This window comes from Anguilla anguilla, chromosome 13 (genome assembly GCF_013347855.1).
Source record: "Anguilla anguilla isolate fAngAng1 chromosome 13, fAngAng1.pri, whole genome shotgun sequence".
NCBI lineage: Eukaryota > Metazoa > Chordata > Actinopteri > Anguilliformes > Anguillidae > Anguilla > Anguilla anguilla.
Genome location: NC_049213.1, coordinates 41,549,199 through 41,574,727, shown reverse-complemented (window position 1 = coordinate 41,574,727; position 25,529 = coordinate 41,549,199). Strand labels below are relative to the sequence as shown.

General features: G+C 51.2%; 1 protein-coding gene across 2 annotated transcripts in view; it reads right to left on the bottom strand.

The window, feature by feature from the left end:
- The window catches only part of phc2b (polyhomeotic homolog 2b (Drosophila)), a 39,332-nt gene extending 26,715 nt beyond the window's left edge, over positions 1 to 12,617 (bottom strand). For both annotated transcript variants that reach the window (XM_035387942.1, XM_035387944.1), the window contains exon 1: positions 12,470 to 12,617. The gene's annotated coding sequence lies outside the window, so the exon portion shown is untranslated. The remainder of the gene's footprint in view (positions 1 to 12,469) is intronic.
- Between the last annotated feature and the right edge of the window lie 12,912 nt (positions 12,618 to 25,529).

Genomic DNA, 25,529 nt, shown 5'->3' with positions numbered 1-25,529 from the left:
GACTCTATATCATCATCATCCTCATCATCAACAACAACAACACTATGAACCATATTTAAGTTAGGAGAAAAATACTGTATCAAATTTATTTTGTGCTTATTAGTAATGGATAATGACTATATGGTTTTGAAAGCACATTTATATTTGGAGGACTTTTATTTTTGTTGGAACTTTAATTTTGAAAGATCAATTAGGCACCTGCTGTTTTCTCAAGATGGCACCTTACTGAGCACCACAGTCAGAAAAAGTAGTTTGGCAGACGCTAGCGCCAACAGGTTTTCATCAGCTTCATGCTCCATTTTGCTTTGCTTTACCTTAAGTTTGCCTTCATTCTTAAGTATAATTGGATTATGTTCTCCCTTACAACTGGAGGATCCTCCATTGATGGCTTCTCTCTCAAGCACAAAGGTATGGCTTGCTTTACTAAATCAGCTGTTCTGGTGTCTATCTGTGGCTGTGGAAAAATGAGCTGAACCAGACCAGCTGTTGCAATTGTACAGGGAATAATTGTGAATTGTTTGGAACTGAGATTATTGTTTGTTTGTTGGAAGGAGTTTGGAAATTGTATTTGTTTTGAATTGTCTGGAGCAGAGGTTGTGTCAGACGCTCACTGAACAGGAGTACTGGTTTGTGAGTCTCCATACAAACACTTTCTCTACTATTTTATTTCACAGTTTGTCCACTTAATAAAATTAAACATGAGCCCATGTTCAAAGCACTGCATTGTTGACTCGTGTGATTGGCCACATCAGGACAAAGCGCAGCAGTGTTGGCCTGTGTGATTGGTCACATCAGGGCAAAGCGCAGCAGTGTTGGCCTGTGTGATTGGTCACATCAGGGCAAAGCTTTATCGCTCTGTATTGAACCGTGTGATGGTCACAATAGGAACTGTCGGTGAGAGTGTAGATTTATTCATTATGAGCGGTAAGGTAAATAATTTTTGTCAACCCTCGTCCCTGGCTTTGTTAGCAGCTATGGTGTTACATTTTACCATTATGAGTGTTTTGCATTCTTCATATCCGTCCATTATATCCATCCATACCAGCCTTCTTTCCTCAGGTGAGAAATGTGCTGCTCAAGTGTGGTTCATGCTCTGCTGCTATAGGCTCACTTTTTCAGACACGGCCACTTTTATGGGAACGCGTGCAGAGTTTGATTAACAAAGCCCATGTTCACTTAGCAAGTTGATAACCACCTTTGTGATTCCGCTTAAGCCTGTTTGCGGTTATTGGGTTTTGGGAAGCCAGCTAGCAGAAAGAAACCCTGGGTATATTGAGTTTCCTTTGTAGTACACCCCTCTGGGCATAGGGCAGCAGTGTTACTCTGATTGGGGGCTGGCCTGGATGTAGTACACCCCTCTGGGCATAGGGCAGCAGTGTTACTCTGATTGGGGGCTGGTGTGGATGTAGTACACCCCTCTGGGCATAGGGCAGCAGTGTTACTCTGATTGGGGGCTGGTGTGGATGTAGTACACCCCTCTGGGGCATAGGGCAGCAGTGTTACTCTGTTTGGGGGCTGGTGTGGATGTAGTACACCCCTCTGGGCATAGGGCAGCAGTGTTACTCTGTTTGGGGGCTGGTGTGGATGTAGTACACCCCTCTGGGCATAGGGCAGCAGTGTTACCCTGTTTGGGGGCTGGCGTGGATGTAGTACACCCCTCTGGGGCATAGGGCAGCAGTGTTACTCTGGGGGCTGGTGTGGATGTAGTACACCCCTCTGGGCATAGGGCAGCAGTGTTACTCTGGGGGCTGGTGTGGATGTAGTACACCCCTCTGGGCGTAGGGCAGCAGTGTTACTCTGATTGGGGGCTGGTGTGGATGTAGTACACCCCTCTGGGTATTGCCTTAACATTAGCTCTTTTTTTTTGGTATATTTTACAATTCAAATCTGCGTCCTCATTTCTCATTGGCTGGCTAAGCCATAATGTCACAGTCATTCTGCTCTAACAGTGTTGATGTAAGGAGGTGAGCAATGGAGATGTGCTTTAGAGGCGTGTGATGTAAGACTATCCTTCCCCATACTGCCTCACAGACGGGCCCACTGGAGACAGGCTGTACAGGATGAGCCCACTTATACAGCACATACTAGAGTGTGATTAAGAGTTAAAGGGCATATCATTCCTCATACAATAAAATACAATAAGGGGGGGGGTCTCACTGCCAGCAGAATGTGTACCCCCCACCTAAACCAGTCCACTGTACCCTGCCCCCATCCCACAGACAGCACTGCCTGCCTGCCAGCCTAGTGATTATGTGGTATCTTAGCAACAGCCAATGAGGTTCCCGGGGCGTCCCCCTTGGGTGCGTCTCATGCAGATCAGGCAGACAGAATGCTTAGAATGAAGGCGGGGGGTGGGGGGGGGGGGGGGGGGGGGAGGGGGGGTGAGGGTTAAGCGAGGAGACGTGTTTTTATTCCCTGCAGAACACCACTCTTCCCACCCCACTCCAGCAAATAGAGCAACCACCACACTATTATACAGACATACACATATGTACAAATCAAAAAGCAATAAATCCAAAAACATACTAAAAAATAATAATACATCACAATACCAACTGGAGCGATGGAGAGGGAAGGGAGGCTTGATTCAGCAGATCCATTAAACTTTAAATGATCAGATGGGTCATCCTGATCCCACAGACCACCGCTCCAGCCACTCCCAGCAGTCTGTCTGCAGCTCGGGGGGCTGAGGAAAGCACCGTTAGCTTTACCTGACGGTGAAAATTCTCTGCATATTTTTCCAGTGAAGCAATATAGTGAACGTGGAGGTCCCAGCTGCACTTCCTGTCGCGGCTGAAGGAATGAAACGTGGAGCTTTGGAATTTTACATTCCATGTAAGGTAGGCCTGCGTAATGTACAACCATCCATCCATCCATTATCTATACCCACTTATCCTGGGCAGGGTCAGGGGGTGCTGCAGCCTATCCCAGCATGCATTGGGCGAGAGGCCTCCGTAATGTACAACCGATGTAAATAAATAAAGAAATAAATAAATAAATCTGAGCTGACAAACAAAGGCACTTATCTGCTCCATCTGCACATTAAAAATCCATCCATTTCATCTGTCTGAGTGGCCCTGTGTAATGAACGTATCTCACTCGTCTGTAATATTGTATTGATTGGGCCCAGGCAAGCATGCAGTTCATTGATTGCAATCCGCTCATTAGCATATAGATTAGCTACTTTCAGAGGTGGAGTGGAGCCACGAGTCTCAGGAAGAAACAGGAGATCAATTATGATGGGCGAGGCTGTCTGCCCATGTGGGTCTGCGAGGCTGCACTGCTGAGGAGAGCACCTGAGTTTCCATGGGGAGGGAACGAGGGGGGGGGGGGGGCACTGGGAATGTGAGTCTGAGGGAGCTGGCACTGGGGACCATGGGGAGGGAACGGGGGGGGGGGGGCACTGGGAATGTGAGTCTGAGGGAGCTGGCGCTGGGGACCATGGGGAGGGAACGGTGGGGGGGAGCACTGGGAATGTGAGTCTGAGGGAGCTGGCGCTGGGGACCATGGGGAGGGAACGGTGGGTGGGGGGGTGCACTGGGAATGTGAGTCTGAGGGAGCTGGCGCTGGGGACCATGGGGAGGGAACGGGGGGGGGGGGGGCCCGGGGAATGTGAGTCTGAGGGAGCTGGCGCTGGGGACCATGGGGAGGGAATGGTGGGGGGGAGCACTGGAATGTGAGTCTGAGGGAGCTGGCACTGGGGACCATGGGGAGGGAACGGGGGGGGGGGGGGGGGGCACTGGGAATGTGAGTCTGAGGGAGCTGGCGCTGGGGACCATGGGGAGGGAACGGTGGGGGGGAGCACTGGGAATGTGAGTCTGAGGGAGCTGGCGCTGGGGACCGCTCCTCACAGTTAACCTCGTCTGTTCAGCTCTGGGGAGAACGCATTCCAACCACTATTCAGATACCCAGAGAAAATAGACTTTATGATGAGAGTGTGTGTTAATAACCCGGACGTGCAGTGGAATATTATTAGGATTCCCCTGTGAGAGAATTGGTCACGTGTTCTAAAGCAGTTAAACAGCCTCTTTTTGAAAAATATCTGAAATTCTGTCAGTTTAAATATAGTGTCAGATAACTTAATATGATTTATCATCTGTTCATAATCATATGCTAATGTTTGAGTTTTGCTCCTGCATTGCTGAGTATAAAGATATGAAAACATGGAGCTTCACATATAGGGTTGCCAGATTTAGAATTTGTGAAAACTGGACAACATGTGGAGCTGGAGGCTTATGAGATGAGGAGCTGTGCGGAGCACTGGGGAGCTGTAGAGGGCTGTGGGGTGCAGTAGGGAGCTGTGGAGAGCAGTGGGAAACAGTGTGGGGCAGTGGGGAGCTGAGCTGTGGGGAGCAGTAGGGAGCTGTGGGGAGCAGTGGGAGCTGTGGGGAAATGTGGGCAGTTGTGGGGAGCTGAGCTGTGAGGAGATGTGGGGAGCAGTGGGAAGCTGTGGGAGCTGTGGGAAGATGTGGGGAGCTGAGATGTGAGGAGCAGTGGGGAGCAGTGGGAGCTGTGGGGAGATGTGGGGAGCAGTGGGAAGCTGTGGGAGCTGTGGGCAGATGTGGGGAGCTGAGATGTGAGGAGCAGTGGGGAGCAGTGGGAGTTGTGGGAGCTGTGGGCAGATGTGGGGAGCTGAGATGTGAGGAGCAGTGGGGAGCAGTGGGAGCTGTGGGGAGATGTGGGAAGCTGTGGGGAGCAGTGGGAGCTGTGGGGAGATGTGGGGAGCAGTGGGAAGCTGTGGGGAGCTGAGCTGTAGGGTGCAGTGGGGAGCTGTGGGGAGCTGAGATGTGAGGAGCAGTGGGGTGCAGTAGGGAGCTGTGGGGAGCAGTGGGGAGCTGAGCTGTGGGGAGCAGTAGGGAGCTGTGGGGAGCTGTGGGGAGCAGTAGGGAGCTGTGGGGAGCTGTAGTGAGCTGTGGGGAGCAGTAGGGAGCTGTGGGGAGCTGTAGTGAGCTGTGGGGAGCAGTGGGGAGCTGAGCTGTGGGGAGCAGTAGGGAGCTGTGGGGAGCAGTGGGGAACAGTGTGGAGCTGTGGGGAGCAGTAGGGAGCTGTGAGGAGCTGTGGGGAGCAGTAGGGAGCTGTGGGGAGCTGTAGTGAGCTGTGGGGAGCAGTGGGGAGCTGAGCTGTGGGGAGCAGTAGGGAGCTGTGGGGAGCAGTGGGGAACAGTGTGGAGCTGTGGGGAGCAGTAGGGAGCTGTGAGGTGCAGTGGGGAGCTGTGGGGAGCTGAGCCCCCAGCAGTGTCAGCCCCCAGCACAGTGAGCCCCCAGCAGAGTCTTCCCCAAGCAGTTAGCCCCCAGCACAGTCAGTCCCCAGCACACTGACCCCCAGCACAGTCAGTCCCCAGCACAGTGAGCCCCAGCACACTGACCCCCAGCACAGTGAGCCCCCAGGACAGTGAGCCCCAGCACAGTCGGCCCCAGTACAGTGATCCCCCCAGCACAGTCAGCCCCAAGCAGTGAGCCCCCAGCACAGTCATCCCCAGCAGAGTGAGTCCCCAGCACAGTGAGCCCCCAGCAGAGTCTTCCCCAAGCAGTTAGCCCCCAGCACAGTCAGTCCCCAGCACACTGACCCCCAGCACAGTCAGTCCCCAGCACAGTCAGTCCCCAGCACACTGACCCCCAGCACAGTCAGTCCCCAGCACAGTGAGCCCCAGCACAGTGAGCCCCCAGGACAGTGAGCCCCAGCACAGTCAGTCCCCAGCACAGTGAGCCCCAGCACAGTGAGCCCCCAGGACAGTGAGCCCCCAGCACAGTCAGCCCCCAACAGAGTCAGCCCCAAGCAGTGAGCCCCCAGCACAGTCATCCCCCAGCAGAGTGAGTCCCCAGCACACAGTGAACCCCCAGCACAGTGAGCCCCCAGCAGAGTCAGCTCCCTAGCACACAGTGAGCCCCCAGCAGAGTCACCCCCCCAGCACAGTCACCCCCAGCAGAGTCAGCCCCCAGCACACAGTGAGCCCCCTGCTGAGTCAGCCCCCAGCACACTGAGCCCCCAGCACAGTGAGCCCCCAGCTGAGTCATCCCCCAGCACAGTCATCCCCAGTACAGTGAGCCCCTCACAGGGTCAGACCCCAGCACACTGAGCCCCCAGTACAGTGAGCCCCTCACAGGGTCAGACCCCAGCACACTCAGCCCCCAGCACAGTGAGCCCCCAGCAGAGACATCCCCCAGCACAGTGAGCCCCCAGCAGAGTCAGCCCCAGCACAGTCACCCCCCCAGCACAGTGAGCCCCCAGCAGAGTCATCCCCCAGCAGAGTCAGCCCCCCCAGCAGAGTCATCCCCCAGCACACAGTGAGCCCCCAGCAGAGACATCCCCCAGCAGAGTCATCCCCCAGCACAGTCACCCCCCCAGCACAGTGAGCCCCCAGCAGAGTCACCCCCCCAGCAGAGTCACCCCCCTAGCACAGTCAGCCCCCAGCAGAGTCAGCCTCCAGTACACTGAGCCTCCAGCAGGGTGAGCCTCGGGTTCCACTTAACCCCACCTTCTTGCCCGGGGAGGACGCCTGGAAGGAGGAGCCTGCTGAAGCCCCCGGGGGTGATAATGAGGGCTCTGAGCCGCTGCCCCCCCCTTCCCACGGAGAGCAGTAATGAAGACCGGTCTCCCGAGGGAGGGGTCCGTGCACGGGGGGGGGGGGGGGGGTGCGGGATTAACCCACAATGAGAGAATAAATGAATATAGTCTTTTGATGATGTGGTATGGGGGGTGGGGGAGGGCGGTGAGGGGGGGAGCTTTCCCCCTCATAAGAAACAGCACATTTACCCCTTCACCCCACCCCCTCGCAGCAGGAATTGCCTGCATTGTATTCCTTTAGTTTGCATATCAGGATGGCTCTGTGACCCCCGCCCCCCCACCCCCCCCCCCCCCCCCCTCCCCCCGCTGCAGACCCTGTAACTGAGAGACACTGAGGGGTAATATCCATATATCTGCATATCCATATATCAGCACCATTACTCCCAGAAGTGGCAGGATGGGAATGAACTCTAGGCCCGTCGTGTAGAGCTGGCCCCGGGTACGAGGGCTTGCCTCTCCTCTCTGTGACTGATTTTCAGCTCGTACTCCTTTCTCTGAGTTCAGCCCCAGGGGCTCAGTATGTTTTACTCAGAAGCTTCTAATCGCTGCTTTTCATTCACATCGTTACGGAACTATTTGGTTAAAAAAAAAAAAAAAAAGCAATAGCCCATCTGTTATTGTTTTCACAGGGTGATGGATTTGACTCCTGAACCTGCACACCTCAAAGAGGGCTGACAGAGAGCACCTCAGTGTGCACTCCATCAGTGTGCACTCCATCACTGTGTGCACTCCATCAGTGTGCACTCCATCACAGCAGGAGTTACTACACTAAGACACTGGGAACTGTGTACTGGCTGTCTGTTACCTCAACAATAGTGTGTGTGTGTGCGTGTGTCTACGGTGTGTGTGCGTGTCTATGGTGTGTGGGCGTGTGTGTGTGTGTGTGTGTGTGTGTCTACGAGTGTGTGTGTGTGTATGTGTGTATGGTGTGTATGCGTGTGGACGTGTGTGCGCGTGTGTGTGTCTATTAGTGTGTGTGAGTATGGTGTGTGGGCGTGTGTGTATGTGTTTGTGTCTATGCTGTGTGTGCGTGTGGGCGTGTCTGTGGTGTGTGGGCATGTGTGTGTATGGTGTGTATGCGTGTGGGCGTGTGTGTGCGTGTGTGTGTGTCTGAGTGTGTGTGTGTGTATGAGTGTGTGTGTGTGTGCGCATATGTGTGTGCGTGTGTGTGTGTATGGTGTGTGGGCGTGTGTGTGTGTGTGTGTGTCTGTGTGTATGAGTGTGTGTGTGTGCGCGTATATGTGTGTGCGCGTGTGTGTGTGTGTGTGTCTTAGTGTGTGTGTGTGGGCGAGTGTGTGTATGAGTGTGTGTGCGCATATATGTGTGTGTGTGTGTATGGTATGTGGGCGTGTGTGTGCGTGTGTGTGTGTCTATGAGTGTGTGTGTGTGTGTGTGTGTGTATGGTGTGTGTGTGTGTGGGCGAGTGTGTGTGTGTGTATGAGTGTGTGTGTGTGCGCGTATATGTGTGTGCGCCTGTGTGTGTATGGTGTGTGTGTGTGGGCATGTGTGTGTGTCTATGAGTGTGTGTGTGTATGAGTGTGTTTGCGTGTGGGCGTGTGTGTGTATGTATATGAGTGACTGTGCGTGTGCGTGTGTGTGTGTGTGTGTGTGTCTATGACTGTGTCTGTGAGTGTGTGTGTGTCTAACGCGTGTCAGGCTGGGGTTTCCTGCTCTGGCTCCATCACTCACACAGTGAGCAGACTGCAGGTCCTCAGACTTGAGTGTGACGTTTCCTGAAAGGTCAGAGGTCACTGACGACTCTTTGTATCTGCACACGTTCGGGATCACCCTCCTCCTCCTCCCCAAGGGCTTTGTGCCTCTGCGTTGCCACTGCGCTTCAGTTAGGGGACCCTGGGGAAATATCCTGTTTGGCTGAACCCGGCTATAAACCTGATGTGCAGCGAGGCTAGCAGTGACTCCTGCACTCATCACCATTTCCCCACACTGAGGACGATATGAGAGAGAGCATGTGCAGAGTGAGGGGCTCTTCATTTGTGTCCTGTGTAAGTGCACTGCAGCCTATTGACACAGCCTTACACAGAGCAAGTATGCCAGCTGTGGTGCATTGTGGGTATGGTGGAATTAAGGGGGTTTGTGTCTGTGGTACTTGGTGTGAAGAGAATAGGGGAAGTCAGGCAATTGCAAAGAGTTAGAAAATAATAATAATAATAATAATAATATGGTGGCATGGTGGTGCAGTGGGTAGCACTGTTGCCTCACAGCAAGAAGGTTGTGAGTGCAAATCTCGGCTTGGGACCTTTCTGTGTGGAGATTGCATACTCTCCCCGTGTCCGCGTGGGTTTCCTCTGGGTACTTTGGTTTCCTCCCACAGTCCAAAAACAAGCAGGTAGGCAGATTGGAGACCCTAAATTGCCCATAGGTATGAGTGTGTGAGTGAATGGTATGTGTGATAGATTGATGGCCTGTCCAGGGTCTATTCCTGCACACTGGGATAGGCTCCAGCACCCCCCACAACCCTGCCCAGGATAAGCGGGTGGAGATAATGGATGGATGGATTGATAATAACAATAATAATAATAATAGATGTGCTCCAACCAAAGCCTCCAATGGTCTTATTCTGTGCAGCTAAACAGCTTGATATGGAAGGACCTTTTCCTCAAGGTTACAATATAATTACACTATAATTTCGCTTTTTGGGTTCAAAGCTGCGGCCCTCTGTGTGCCAGCCCAGTTCCCAAACCACCGCGCAGCACCGGCCTGGCCAATGGGCAGGAGGTCAGAGGTGGGGATTCACACCTCTGGATGTGCACAGCAGGACGCCAGCATTGCTCCGAAACACCACGCAACACCACACAACAGCACCACACCACCCTGTACAGCACCACACCACCCTATACAGCACCACACCACCCTATACAGCACCACACCACCCCATACAGCACCACACCACCCTATACAGCACCACACCACCCCATACAGCACCATACCACCCCATACAGCACCACACCACCCCATACAGCACCACACCACCCCATACAGCACCACACCACCCTATACAGCACCACACCACCCCATACAGCACCACACCACCCAATACAGCACCACACCACCCCATACAGCACCACACCACCCCATACAGCACCACACCACCCCATACAGCACCACACCACCCTATACAGCACCACACCACCCTGTACAGCACCACACCACCCTATACAGCACCACACCACCCTGTACAGCACCACACCACCCTATACAGCACCACACCACCCCATACAGCACCACACCACCCTATACAGCACCACACCACCCCATACAGCACCACACCACCCAATACAGCACCACACCACCCTATACAGCACCACACCACCCCATACAGCACCACACCACCCTATACAGCACCACACCACCCCATACAGCACCACACCACCCCATACAGCACCACACCACCCAATACAGCACCACACCACCCTATACAGCACCGCACCACCCCATACAGCACCATACAACACCACACCACCCTATACAACACCACACAACACCACTCCACCCCATACAGCACCACACCACCCTGTACAGCACCACACCACCCTATACAGCACCACACCACCCTGTACAGCACCACACCACCCTATACAGCACCACACCACCCCATACAGCACCACACCACCCCATACAGCACCACACCACCCTATACAGCACCGCACCACCCCATACAGCACCATACAACACCACACCACCCTATACAACACCACACAACACCACACCACCCCATACAGCACCACACCACCCTGTACAGCACCACACCACCCCATACAGCACCACACCACCCTATACAGCACCACACCACCCTATACAGCACCACACCACCCCATACAGCACCACACCACCCCATACAGCACCACACCACCCTATACAGCACCACACCACCCTATACAACACCACACCACCCCATACAACACCACACCACCCCATACAGCACCACACCACCCCATACAGCACCACACCACCCTATACAGCACCACATCACCCTATACAACACCACACCACCCCATACAGCACCACACTACCCTATACAGCACCACACCACCCCATACAGCACCACACCACCCCATACAACACCACACCACCCTATACAGCACCACACCACCCCATACAACACCATACAACACCACACCACCCTATACAACACCACACCACCCCATACAGCACCACACCACCCTATACAACACCACACCACCCCATACAACACCACACAACACCACACCACCCCATACAGCACCACACCACCCCAAACAACACCACACAACACCACACCACCCCATACAGCACCACACCACCCCATACAACACCACACAACACCACACCACCCCATACAGCACCACACCACCCCATACAACACCACACAACACCACACCACCCCGTACAACACCACACCACCCCAAACAACACCACACAACACCACACCACCCCATACAGCACCACACCACCCCTTACAACACCACACCACCCCAAACAACACCACACAACACCACACCACCCCATACAGCACCACACCACCCCATACAAACCACACCACCCTATACAACACCATACAACACCACACCACCCTATACAACACTACACCACCCCATACAGCACCACACCACCCTATACAGCACCACACCACCCCATACAGCACCACACTACCCTATACAGCACCACACTACCCCATACAGCACCACACCACCCCATACAGCACCACACCACCCTATACAACACCACACCACCCCATACTACACCACACCATCTCATACAACACCACACCACCCCATACTACACCACACCACCCCATACAGCACCACACCACCCTATACAGCACCACACCACCCCATACAGCACCACACTACCCTATACAGCACCACACTACCCCATACAGCACCACACCACCCCATACAGCACCACACCACCCTATACAACACCACACCACCCCATACTACACCACACCATCTCATACAGCACCACACCATCTCATACAGCACCACACCGTCTCATACAGCACCACACCACCCTATACAGCACCGCACCACCCCATACAGCACCATACAACACCACACCACCCTATACAACACCACACTGCCTCATACAACCCCGCACTGCCTCATACAACCCCGCACTGCCCCATGCTATGCCATTGCCACACCGCGAAGCCGGATGCTGTGTTTTCATTTGGGTCACCAGGCGGGGGGGGTGGGGGGGGGGTGTGGGTGGGGGTGGGGGTGGGGGGGAGCGTGGGTAGATTCCTGCCTGTCCTTACAACACACAATAACAATGTGCTACACTTGTCACCATTCATCCAGCCTGGAGGGGCTGACCCTGGGGATGTAGCCCCCCCTCGTCGGGGGTGGGGGGGGGTGGGTGGATAAGCCACGCGTGTCGCTGAGCACACCATAAACACACTCCACCTGTGCAGGCAAAACCACACAAAACCTGATAATCATCCCCTCCCACAGTCTGGGGAAATGCCTTTGTTCAGGAATTTATGCCATAAATTAGTGTGTGTGTGTGTGTGTGTGCGTGCGTGCGTGTGCATGTGTGTGCGTGTGTGTGTGTACGTGTTTGTGTGTTTGTGTGTCAGTGTGCGTGTGTTTGTGTGTTAGTGTGTGTGTTTGTGTATGCGTGTTTGTGCGTGTGTGTTTGTGTGCTGGTGTGTAGCTGCATTTTGGGATCTGTATTCTGAGAGACAGACAGTATAGTGACCCTCCTTACAAATATCTCGCATGCATGCTGACTATTTCTCTCTCTCTCTCTCTCTCTCTCTCTCTCACTCCCACACACACACACACACACACACAGACGCACACACAGACACTCAGAAAGCCACATCAGGAAGGCTACAGGAACTGGGAGTACATGTGCCCCCCCCCCCCCCTCCCCCCAATAAGAAAAGCCCTCTCCTCCATACCTTTCTCCCAGGCCTGGACTCCCTCCTTGCCTGCAGGTTCTGCTTTCTGCTCTGATATCCTACACCATATCTGGGTCTCCTTCAGCCCGACAGCTCGAAACAGCCCAGGAGGAGCAGAGCGAGCGAGCGAGAGAGAGAGGGAAAAAAATCCTGCATTAGCATTCCAAAAGCATACCATGTGACCTATCTGACCAATGAGCAGCAAGTGTGTTTCTTCGGCCCTCCCCCTCTAGCTCCAGACTGCTGTCAGGTCACTGGCACAGAGGGCCTGTCATAGTCTCCATGGCAACACGGAGAGATTTAACCCTTGCTGGGATTTTTACCGGAGCTGCCTTCAAACTGGAATATTGCGTTCCAGAAAACAGAGAAAGAGAGGCAGGGAGAGACAGAGCCAGAGCAGGCAAGGTGGAGGAATCACCGGAGCTTAAATTAAAATATCACTAAAACGATAAATAGAACATGTCAGAAAAGACATACTGAAATAACTTTAGTGATCACTATAAACTGTATATTATTTATAAAGTCATACCACAATACTGAAAGCTATTTCAGTGTGATAAATTATTAGAGGGAGGAGTTAGTGTTATATGTAAAAAAATAAAATAAAACGTACAGTGAAATAAAACTGTAACGCAATTTACAGTCAAATAAAATCACACTTTTACCAACCAAGATTTATCCCCTCCTGTGGTTTTTTTCATTGTTTAAGGCATAGAAATTGAGTTCAAGATAAATATGTTGACAGTCTATTTTACAAGAATAAATACTGTGTCATATTTAGTATCTTGGAAAATCAAGCTTTTTGCTTGATTTTAGCTTCTGGATGACAGCAGCAGATAAAAATATTCCCTTGTGCAGGATGTGAATGTCCACGGCAGGTCAGCTCAAGATGGGCCTGGGAGAGTTAGTCACGCAATATGCTTTAGTTTCTGTGTGAGTGCTGCTGTGCGGCTGGCTGAGGTTTGTTGGCGGGGCAGGGTTCACCTGTCCAATGAATTTAAAGCACAGCAATGAGGCAGGCCTAAGGCCATGTTCTTTTATTAACCTGAAATTGCTCAAGATAATCAGCTATGCCACTATATCATTAATGAAAGGTAAACACTGTGGACATCAGTAGATTACAGTCATTTAATAGTAGCATCTTAATAAAAATGATTCAATGACATTTCATTCATTGTTGTGACATGCAAATGGGTCGTTCTATGAGAGTTTCAGCTGAACCCTGTACCAATATGAGCTGCACAGCAGAAAAAAGGGTCCCAGGTTTTATTAGGGTTCAGTGTCCCATACAGGTAAAGGGTCCCAGGTTTTATTAGGGTTCAATACCCCATACAGGTAAAGGGTCCCAGGTTTTATTATGGTTCTGTGTCCCATACAGGTAAAGGGTCCCAGGTTTTATTTTGGTTCTGTGTCCCATACAGGTAAAGGGTCCCAGGGTTTATTAGAGTTTGGAGCTCCAGACAGGTAAAGGGTTCAGGGTTTATTAGGGTTCGGAGCTCCAGACAGGTAAAGGGTTCAGGGTTTATTAGGGTTCGGAGCTCCAGACAGGTAAAGGGTTCAGGGTTTATTAGGGTTCGGAGCTCCAGACAGGTAAAGGGTTCAGGTTTTATTAGGGTTCGGAGCTCCAGACAGGTAAAGGGTTCAGGGTTTATTAGGCTTTAGTTCACCATACAGGTAATGAGCCCTGATGTAACTGGAAGCTCTCTTCATGGATGTTGCAGTGATGATGTCATTTCATACAAACCTACTGCTATTGTTGCCAATGACAACTAATTAAAATGAAATTTCTTGTCTGTAGGAACACATATCCTTATTAATACAAGCCATTTTCCAGTTGCTAGGTGACCGTCATTTGTGTGACAAATTAAAGATGTCACCGAGACACCCATTTGTGGGAAGGGGGTGGGGGAGGGGCATCAGCAATACATGCAAATGTATTCAAATGAGAGGAGTGGGTCTTCTCCAGCACACAGAACGTAACTGCAGTGGTTTGAGGGCACTTCTTCAGCCTGGGTCTACTGGGGTCTGCTTCAACCTGGCCCTACTGGGGTCTGCTTCAACCTGGCCCTACTAGGGTCTGCTTCAACCTGGCCCTACTGGGGTCTGCTTCAACCTGGGCCTACTGGGGTCTGCTTCAACCTGGCCCTACTAGGGTCTGCTTCACCCTGGCCCTACTGGGGTCTGCTTCACCCTGGCCCTACTGGGGTCTGCTTCACCCTGGCCCTACTAGGGTCTGCTTCAACCTGGCCCTACTGGGGTCTGCTTCAACCTGAGCCTACTGGGGTCTGCTTCAACCTGGCCCTACTGGGGTCTGCTTCAACCTGAGCCTACTGGGGTCTGCTTCAACCTGGACCTACTGGGGTCTGCTTCAACCTGAGCCTACTGGGGTCTGCTTCAACCTGGCCCTACTGGGGTCTGCTTCAACCTGGCCCTACTGGGGTCTGCTTCAACCTGGCCCTACTGGGGTCTGCTTCAACCTGGCCCTACTGGGGTCTGCTTCAACCTGAGCCTACTGGGGTCTGCTTCAACCTGGCCCTACTGGGGTCTGCTTCAACCTGAGCCTACTGGGGTCTGCTTCAACCTGGCCCTACTGGGGTCTGCTTCAACCTGGCCCTACTGGGGTCTGCTTCACCCTGGCCCTACTGGGTTCTGCTTCAATCTGGGCCTACTGGGATCTGCCTCAGCCTGGGCCTGCTGGGTTCTGCTTTCCTGTGGGCTGGTGCTGAGGTCCTGGGGGGCATGGGGAGCTGGTGCAGGGCCGCTCATTTAGATGGGCAGCCAGGTTTTCAGTATAACCCCCCAACACCCCCCCAACCCAGTCGGCCAGCATATGCCCCAAATGCAACGGCACTGTCTCTCTGTCTTTAAGGAGCATCTGTCACCCTGACCTGCAGCACAATCTAAGCTGTAATCTGAATAGACAAAACTGCTAAACAAGCTCAGAAAGGGTTGGGTTACTTTGCTTCAAACACAGTTGAATGAATTGCATTTAATGACGGTTGAATCTTTATTGCTCAATGCAGTGTGTGATTTTGCATAATTTATGAAAGCCTTGGTGATTTGTGAATATGCTTCCCTGAAATGATATACTGTGTTCGCTGTGCTGGGCTGATGCAGTCATGTAATGGAGTCTGAGTCTGTGCAGCGGAATGACTGCAGTAGCAGCAGTGTAGTCATTGACATGCACATGATGTATTATTTATAAGAAAATGAATTATTTGGATACATCCCAGGGGCAATTACTGTCTCAGAGAATGGCCCTGCTACCCCCAGCTATAATGGCCATTATAAAAGAAAACTGAGCATGTCTCTTTATCTGCAGAGTCTACAGGCCAGTGTCTGTAAGGAGCAGTCTACAGGCTGGTATGAGTGAGGAGCAGTCTATAGGCTTGTGTGTGAGGAGCAGTCTGCAGGCTGGTGTGTGTGAGGAGCAGTCTCCTTGCTGGTGTGTGTGAGGAGCAGTCTCCATGCTGGTGTGTTTGAGGAGCAGTCTACAGACTGGTGTGTGGTGAGAAGTCTACAGGCTGGTGTCTGTGAGGAGTAGTCTACAGGCTGGTGTGTGTGAGGAGCAGTCTCTATGCTGGTGTGTGTGAGGAGCAGTCTGCAGGCTGGTGTGTGTGAGGAGTAGTCTACAGACTGGTGTGTGGTGAGCAGTCTACAGGCTGGTGTGTGTGAGGAACAGTCTCCATGCTGGTGTGTGTGAGGAGCAGTCTACGGCCTGGTGTGTGGTGAGAAGTCTACAGGCTGGTGTTTGTCAGGAGCAGTTTACAGACTGTGTGTGAGGAGCAGTCTACAGGCTGTGTGTAGTGGGCAGTCTACAGACTAGTGTGTGGTGAGCAGTCTACAGGCTGGTGTTTGTCAGGAGCAGTCTACAGGCTGTGTGTGTGTGAGGAGCAGTCTACAGGCTTGTGTGTGTGGTGAGAAGTCTACAGGCTGGTGTGTGTGGTGAGCAGTCTACAGGCTGGTGTGTGTGAGGAACAGTCTACGGGCTAGTGTGTGCAAGGAGCAGTCTACAGGCTGGTGTATGTGAGAAGTCTACAGGTTGGTGTGTGTGAGGAGCAGTCTCCATGCTGGTGTGTGTGAGGAGCAGTCTACAGACTGGTGTATGTGAGGAGATGTCTACAGGCTGGTGTGTGAGGAACAGTCTACAGGCTGGTGTGTGGTGAGCAGTCTACAGGCTGGTGTGTGTGAGGAGCAGTCTATAGACTTGTGTGTGTGAGGAGCAGTCTACAGGCTGGTGTGTGTGAGGAACAGTCTACAGGCTGGTGTGTGTGGTGAGCAGTCTACGGGCTGGTGTGTCTGGTGAGCAGTCTACAGGCTGGTGTATGTGATGAGCAGTCTACAGGCTGGTGTTTGTGAGGAGAAGTCTACAGGCTGGTGTGTGTGAGGAGCAGTCTACAGGCTGGTGTGTGTGAGGAACAGTCTACAGGCTGGTGTGTGTGGTGAGCAGTCTACCGGCTAGTGTGTGTGAGGAGTAGTCTACGGGCTGGTGTGTGTGAGGAGCAGGCTTCGGGCTGGTGTGTGTGAGGAGCAGTCTACGGGCTGGTGTGTGTGGTGAGCAGTCTACAGGCTGGTGTATGTGATTAGCAGTCTACAGGCTGGTGTGTGTGAGGAGCAGTCTACAGGCTGGTGTGTGTGAGGAACAGTCTACGGGCTGGTGTGTGTGAGGAGCAGTCTACAGGCTGGTGTGTGTGAGGAGCAGTCTACAGGCTAGTGTGTAGTGAGCAGTACAGAAGCCTAGTTGTGAACTCTAATGTGAGGATTTCTAATGTACTGTATTTATGCATGTTTTGTACCTGCCTGGTTGCCAAGTGTCAGGCTCCCCAGCTGATTTTTTCTCTATGTTCTGAGCAAATATACAAGCACATGCAGTATTAATGCTGGAGCTTCTGAAATATTAATATTGAATCTCCTCTGTTTTTGTTTTCGTCTTCCTGTCTGATTGTGTAATGTGGAGGTATTCTGTTTGGTACCTGTAAGTGGTCTAGAAGCATTTACAGCAGGTAATCTACCAGCTCTTTCCAAATGACCTCCCATACTACACAGCCCACTTAGGCAGTATTAAATGCCCTGTGGTTTAGGGTTGAGAAGCTGTGTTGGGTTACATTGAATATGATGTAGTTTAGTTTTAGTTCAGTTAAATGCAATGTGGTTTGGTGGTGTGAAGCTCTATTGGGTTATGTTGAATGCAATGCAGTTTATGGTTGTGAATCTATGTTGTGTTAAATTAAATGTGATGTGGTTTAGTGGTGTGAAGCTGTGTTGGGTTATATTAAACGCTGTGTGTGTTTGTGATGTGTATGACTCACTGTGTGTGGATGTGCTGTGTGTGATGTGCTGTTTGTGATGCATTGTGTGTGATGTGCTGTGTGTGACACACTGTGTGTGTTGTGCTGTGTGTGGATGTGCTGTATGTGACACACTGTGTGATGTTCTGTTTGTGATGTGCTGTGTGTGACACGCTGTGTGTGACACTGTGTGTGATGTGCTGTGTGTGACACACTGTGTGATGTGCTGTTTGTGATGTGCTGTGTGTGATGTGCTGTTTGTGATGTGCTGTGTGTGATGTGCTGTTTGTGATGTACTGTGTGTGATGTGCTGTGTGTGATGTGCTGTTTGTGATGTACTGTGTGTGATGTGCTGTGTGTGATGTACTGTGTGTGATGTGCTGTGTGAAACGCTGTGTGTGATGTGTTGTTTGTGATGCATTGTGTGTGACACGCTGTGTGATGTGCCGTTTGTGATGTGCTGTTTGTGATGCATTGTGTGTGGTACGCTGTGTGTGATGTGCTGTTTGTGATGCATTGTGTGGTGATGTGGCTGACTTGGTATTGATGGCACTTTGGTCCTTCCAGTCCAGTGCTGATAGGACATAGTGTACACTAGCAGGGCTTAAACATAGATCAGCATGAATTTGTACAGTCTGCCCCAAACAATTAATCCAGCACATTCAAAACAAAATCCGGTTTAACCCACATCCTGTGTCAAAATTATGTGAAGTTTATCTTGGTTTAATGCTCGGTGGCAGACCCCACCTGTACACAAAGACTATAATGGATGAGAACCTGGCGCAGGAACCAGAATGTCCTGTTCTGGACAGTGCCCTCTGCTGGTAGGAAAGCAAAAGTGCTTCAAATGAAGGTTGGTGCTCTGCAGAACCACTTAGTGCACAGTAATTACCTCTCACCGTACGAGTACTGAATGGGATTATAAGAGCAATGAAGTTAAGTGCTTATATCCATGATAAAAGCCAAGCAACCCTCCTCCTCCTTTATAACATTTCCTTCCCTCAAAATGCCTATTTAACTCATACTTCAGTCTAACAATTTATGCGATTACAGCTATTATAATGCCACCATTATTGGATTTATTTTTATCAAGCCTGAAATAATAATTCCTGGGTTTCAGTTTTCTGCCTCTCAGGGTCAGTTTGTATTTTATGTTCAGAGGAATAAAGTGAGCACATGAACGGGACTCACTGAGCGCTGATCCTATTCCTAATCCCAACCCTGATGCTAACCCTAATCCTTACTCTGATCCTAATCCTAGGTATAAATTTATAATTCAGGTAGAAATTGCTTTGTTTAAATATTGCTTTTGTTATACTGAGATCTCAAGCCATGATGACGAGAAAGCAACTTTTGTTGAGATAAGTAACTCGTGATTTTGAGATAACTGGATGGGAAAATATGCCAAAAGTAGCCTCTATTGTTGCGGGTGTGGCTCTACTATTTTGCTGGTAAACACAGTGTTCCTCTGCTAGTTTGCTGGTTAGCACAGTGAGGTTTGGCTAGTTTGCTGGTAAACAGTGTTCCTCTGCTAGTTTGCTGGTTAGCACAGTGGGGTTTGGCTAGTTTGCTGGTTAGCACAGTGGGGTTTGGCTAGTTTGCTGGTTAGCTCAGTGAGGTTTGGCTAGTTTGCTGGTTAGCACAGTGAGGTTTGGCTAGTTTGCTGGTAAACAGTGTTCCTCTGCTAGTTTGCTGGTAAGCACGGCGGGGTTTGGCTAGTTTGCTTGTAAGCACAGTGAGGTTTGGCTAGTTTGCTGGTAAGCTCAGTGGGGTTTGGCTAGTTTGCTGGTTAGCTCAGTGAGGTTTGGCTAGTTTGCTGGTTAGCTCAGTGAGGTTTGGCTAGTTTGCTGGTAAGCACAGTGAGGTTTGGCTAGTTTGCTGGTAAGCTCAGTGGGGTTTGGCTAGTTTGCTGGTTAGCACAGTGAGGTTTGGCTAGTTTGCTGGTTAGCTCAGTGAGGTTTGGCTAGTTTGCTGGTTAGCTCAGTGAGGTTTGGCTAGTTTGCTGGTAAGCACAGTGAGGTTTGGCTAGTTTGCTGGTTAGCACAGTGGGGTTTGGCTAGTTTGCTGGTTAGCTCAGTGAGGTTTGGCTAGTTTGCTGGTTAGCTCAGTGAGGTTTGGCTAGTTTGCTGGTAAGCTCAGTGGGGTTTGGCTAGTTTGCTGGTTAGCTCAGTGAGGTGCTGTAAAGCGAAGGCCTTGTAGCAGGTTAGTGTGAGGCGGTTCACCCGTCAAATCCATAAAGAACTGACCGTGTGTGTCTGCATATTTAATATTTATGTTAGAAATACAGTTTACCCATCAGCGCCTTCTGTAGGTTGCATTTATAAAATTCAGACAAAATGATCAAACATGCCCTGTCACAGGTGACTTACAGTATTTCTTTGTTTAGTTATCCACCAGGGGGCGCCAGAACCCTGTCTGTGCCTCACTCAGCTCTGGTCACGTAGCAGGAGTACGCCATCTGGTTTAGTCAAAGCGAGACAGCGTCATACAGACAGCTTTTCCCTGAACAGACCAACAGATATTCTGAGAATGTACGCATCAGTAATACCCAAATAAGGCATCAGTTACAGTAAGACCATCTGGCTCACATCCTGAAAGTGTGTTTGAACTAACATGCTGCCTTAAAAATCATAGTTGATTCTTATGTTTAAAAAAATGTAAATCATACGTTTGAAAAGAAGAATAAACAAGTTTTTTCAGCTGGAATTGAACTTTTTCATGTGGAAATCCAAATCAAATACAGTAAAGTCTTGTGTTGAACTCTTAGTAAACTATTAATACATACAAACATGTCCCTAAAGAGAAAGGCCTGTGGCTCCATGGAGCCTGTCCCGTGCTGGGCTGGCTTGTTTTCCTGCCCAGGCTCAGGGTGCCCCTGCTGTCAGATCTGAGGGGACCCAAATCTGAGAGGAACCAGGCGGGGGTGACAGGGCTTCCTGTGCTCTCTCTGACGCAGAGAGCCTTTTCCCCGGGGCCCGGAGGAGAATAGGGCTTTATAATCACTGCGCTTTTTATTTGTTTATGCGCTGGGAAGACGCCCCCGCTCAGGGTGTCTTACAGAGAGCCGTTTCTTTAAAACAATGCGGATGACTGAAGTCATACGCTCCTCCTTACTTCCTGTTCAGACGTTACTTCCTGGTTTGTTCACAAGTGTTATTCTCGTGCTTCAAAAGCATTTTTTAATGCTTTGTTGTGTTTCTCTATGAAACAGTTAGAAATTTGGGGTGTGTGTTTATGTTTAAGTTCAGCTTTACTGTGGCTGTTTGTTTGCTCAGAGAGATTCCAGTGCTGTACGATGGTTCACCAGGATATTTAGTCTATAGTGGACATGGTCTCCCCTCCTATGAAGAATATAGAAGCCATTTACTTTTAGAAGAAGCCTGCGAACTTCCCATTCTGTACACTGGAGAAATGTACACAATCCAATAAATATCTGCAAATGTCCTCAACTCAGATTCTCCACCTGAACAGGTAACCATTTGCGCTCTGTTAAAGGAGCAGGAGCCACACACCATTTCATTACTGAAATTACTGAATCTAAATTTATCAAAAAAACAGAAGCTGATGGAGTGGTTCTGGGGCCTGCAGGACGGTTAAACTTGTGGCCTGCTGGACTGTTATCCTTGTGGCCTGCTGAACGGTTAGCCTTGTGGCCTGCTGGATGGTTAGCCTTGTGGCCTGTTGGAGGGTTAGCCTTGTGGCCTGCTGGATGGTTAGCCTTGTGGCCTGCTGGACAGTTAGCCTTGGGGCCTGCTGGACGGTTAACCTTGGGGCCTGCTGGAGGGTTAGCCTTGTGGCCTGCAGGGCGGTTAGCCTTGTGGCCTGTTGGATGGTTAGCCTTGTGGCCTGCTGGAGGGTTAGTGTCGGGGCCTGCTGGACAGTTACCCTTGAGGCCTGCTGGACTGTTATCCTTGTGGCCTGCTGAACGGTTAGCCTTGTGGCCTGCTGGATGGTTAGCCTTGTGGCCTGTTGGAGGGTTAGCCTTGTGGCCTGCTGGATGGTTAGCCTTGTGGCCTGCTGGACAGTTAGCCTTGGGGCCTGCTGGACGGTTAACCTTGGGGCCTGCTGGAGGGTTAGCCTTGTGGCCTGTTGGAGGGTTAGCCTTGTGGCCTGCTGGATGGTTAGCCTTGTGGCCTGCTGGAGGGTTAGTGTCAGGGCCTGCTGGACAGTTAGCCTTGGGGCCTGCAGGGCGGTTAGCCTTGGGGCCTGCTGGACGGTTAGCCTTGGGGCCTGCTGGACGGTTAACCTTGGGGCCTGCTGGAGGGTTAGCCTTGTGGCCTGTTGGAGGGTTAGCCTTGTGGCCTGCTGGATGGTTAGCCTTGTGGCCTGCTGGAGGGTTAGTGTCGGGGCCTGCTGGACAGTTAGCCTTGGGGCCTGCAGGGCGGTTAGCCTTGGGGCCTGCTGGATGGTTAGCCTTGTGGCCTGCTGGAGGGTTAGTGTCGGGGCCTGCTGGACAGTTAGCCTTGGGGCCTGCAGGGCGGTTAGCCTTGGGGCCTGCTGGACGGTTATCCTTATGGCCTGCTGGACGGTTAGCCTTGGGGCCTGCGGGAGGGTTAGCCTTGTGGCCCGCTGGATGATTTGCCTTGTGGCCTGCTGGACGGTTATCCTTGTGGGTTGCTGGACAGTTATCCTTGTGGCCTGCTGGACGGTTAACCTTGTGGCCTGCTGGACGGTTAGCCTTGGGGCCTGCTTGGAAAGAGCCAACACTGTCCATCCATATGCAACAGCAGCACAGCACAGCATCATAGCACAGCATTGCAACACAGCACATCACAGCACAGCATTGCAGCACAGCATCACACACAGCACAGAAGAAAATGCATTACACAAGCACACAGCTTTTTTGATCCAGAAGAGAATGGATTACACAAGTGCACAATCGTCTGACCAAGAAGAGAATGGATTACAGTATACCAGACCCCAGTATCCAAGACCACTCTACTTCACACACTGTGTGTGTTTACTGCCATGTCTTATATTGGAGGCAGAATAAAAGTAGATCTTTCTCATTTATTTTATATCTAAATTTTAGTTTCATGTCATAATCACCCTTTTGCTGAATAAGAGTTTGTTTTCTGGGTAAGTTCCGTGTCATAATCCGCTTTTGCTGAATAAGAGTTGTTGGAAATGGATTTTATTGTGAGAGGCAGGAGAGTCTGAGCAGCTGCCCTGTTCTGCAGTCCAGTGAGTGACAGCTTAGCCTTTCCTACGCTGCCTTCAGGTAAATACCTGTCCAGCAAACTAAGCACCTTAAGCCCCGGACTGGTTTGGCCTTCCTGGTGGAAGGTGATTATTGTTCATCTTGGACCGCTCTGAGAAAAGGAGGATAAAAATCATAACATGCTGCCATTGGCAGGAGACATGCAGCTGACTCTGTGATTGGTCCACTGTGATTGGTGGAAGGCAAAAGACTGATGCAATGATTGGACCCCAGTAGCTGGTATAGCCCGTGGGTAAAAGTTAATTCTGAGAACAACCTGCTTGATCCCCACCAGTCTGGCTTCAGGCCTGGCCACTCGACTGAGACTGCACTCCTCTCGGTCAGTGAGTCACTCCATGCCGCACGAGCAGCCTCCCTCTCCTCTGTCCTGATTCTCCTAGACCTCTCCGCTGCATTTGACACTGTGGACCACTCTACCCTCCTGTCCTCCCTGGCAGCATCAGGGATCCGCGGCACAGTCCTTGACTGGATTGAGTCCTACCTCTCTGACCGCTCCTTCCAGGTTGCCTGGGCGGGTAAGGTATCACCACCCCGTCCCCTCACTACCGGAGTTCCCCAGGGCTCAGTCCTTGGTCCCCTTCTCTTCTCCATGTACACCAGATCCCTTGGCCCTGTAATATCTGCCCATGGCCTGTCCTATCATTCCTATGCCGACGACACGCAACTCTTTCTCTCCTTCTCCCCATCGGACACACAGGTCCCTGCCCGCATCTCCGCTTGCCTGAGGGACATACAGAGCTGGATGGACAATCACCACCTGAAGCTCAACCCGGGAAAGACGGAGCTAATCTTTATTCCTGCTCTATCCTCTCCCCTCCTCGACTTTTCCATTTCCTTAGGGGACACCGTAGTGACATCATCACCCTGCGCCAAGAATCTCGGAGTGATGATGGACAACAGGCTGTCCCTCTCCAACAACATTGCAGCAGTAACCCGGGCATGCAGATTTTTCCTATATAACATCCGCAGAATCCGCCCCTTTCTCACCACCTACTCAACCCAGCTCCTGGTCCAAGCAATGGTTCTATCCCGCCTGGACTACTGCAACTCTCTTCTGGCTGGACTACCGGCATCTGCCACCAGACCCCTGCAGCTCATCCAGAATGCTGCGGCTCGTCTGGTCTTCAACCTCCCCAGACACTCCCACGTAACTCCCCTGCTCACTACCCTCCACTGGCTGCCTGTTATAGCTCGCATCAAATTCAAAACATTGGTTCTAGCATACCAGGCAGTCAAGGGATCAGCCCCAGCATACCTTCACAAGATTTTCAAACCCTACATGCCAGCCAGATCCCTCCGTTCTGCTACCTCAGGACGCCTAGCACCTCCCCCTCTTCGCACCTGCACTTCCAGAACACGTCTCCTGTCTGTTCTGGCCCCACGATGGTGGAATGACCTCCCTGTGGAGGTCAGAACAGCTGAGACTGTGAACAATTTCAAACGACGACTGAAGACCCACCTCTTCAGGCTGCACCTCTCCCCATCCCTCCCTTCCCCCCCTGTAAATGAGTAAACTTAGGGGTGTAACTAGGCAGCTGTTTAATAGGTGACTTAGTTGATGCGCCAGTCTTAACGACTACTTGTATTTTTATTTATTTTTATTTTTCCATAGATTGCGTTGTTGCCGTTCTCGTTGTTAGTGTTAATCAGTTTAACCACCAGGGTCCAAGTTGAACTATGCGGTTGTTCCCTGTACTTGGACCGGTACTTCTCTCTAGGGGTTTCGTCATACTTGTTCCTGGTTATGGTTATACACTTTGTTGTACGTCGCTCTGGATAAGAGCGTCTGCCAAATGCCTGTAATGTAATGTAATGTAATGTAATGCTGGACGGTTAGCCTTGGGGCCTGCGGGAGGGTTAGCCTTGTGGCCCGCTGGATGATTTGCCTTGTGGCCTGCTGGACGGTTATCCTTGTGGGTTGCTGGACAGTTATCCTTGTGGCCTGCTGGACGGTTAACCTTGTGGCCTGCTGGACGGTTAGCCTTGGGGCCTGCTTGGAAAGAGCCAACACTGTCCATCCATATGCAACAGCAGCACAGCACAGCATCATAGCACAGCATTGCAACACAGCACATCACAGCACAGCATTGCAGCACAGCATCACACACAGCACAGAAGAAAATGCATTACACAAGCACACAGCTTTTTTGATCCAGAAGAGAATGGATTACACAAGTGCACAATCGTCTGACCAAGAAGAGAATGGATTACAGTATACCAGACCCCAGTATCCAAGACCACTCTACTTCACACACTGTGTGTGTTTACTGCCATGTCTTATATTGGAGGCAGAATAAAAGTAGATCTTTCTCATTTATTTTATATCTAAATTTTAGTTTCATGTCATAATCACCCTTTTGCTGAATAAGAGTTTGTTTTCTGGGTAAGTTCCGTGTCATAATCCGCTTTTGCTGAATAAGAGTTGTTGGAAATGGATTTTATTGTGAGAGGCAGGAGAGTCTGAGCAGCTGCCCTGTTCTGCAGTCCAGTGAGTGACAGCTTAGCCTTTCCTACGCTGCCTTCAGGTAAATACCTGTCCAGCAAACTAAGC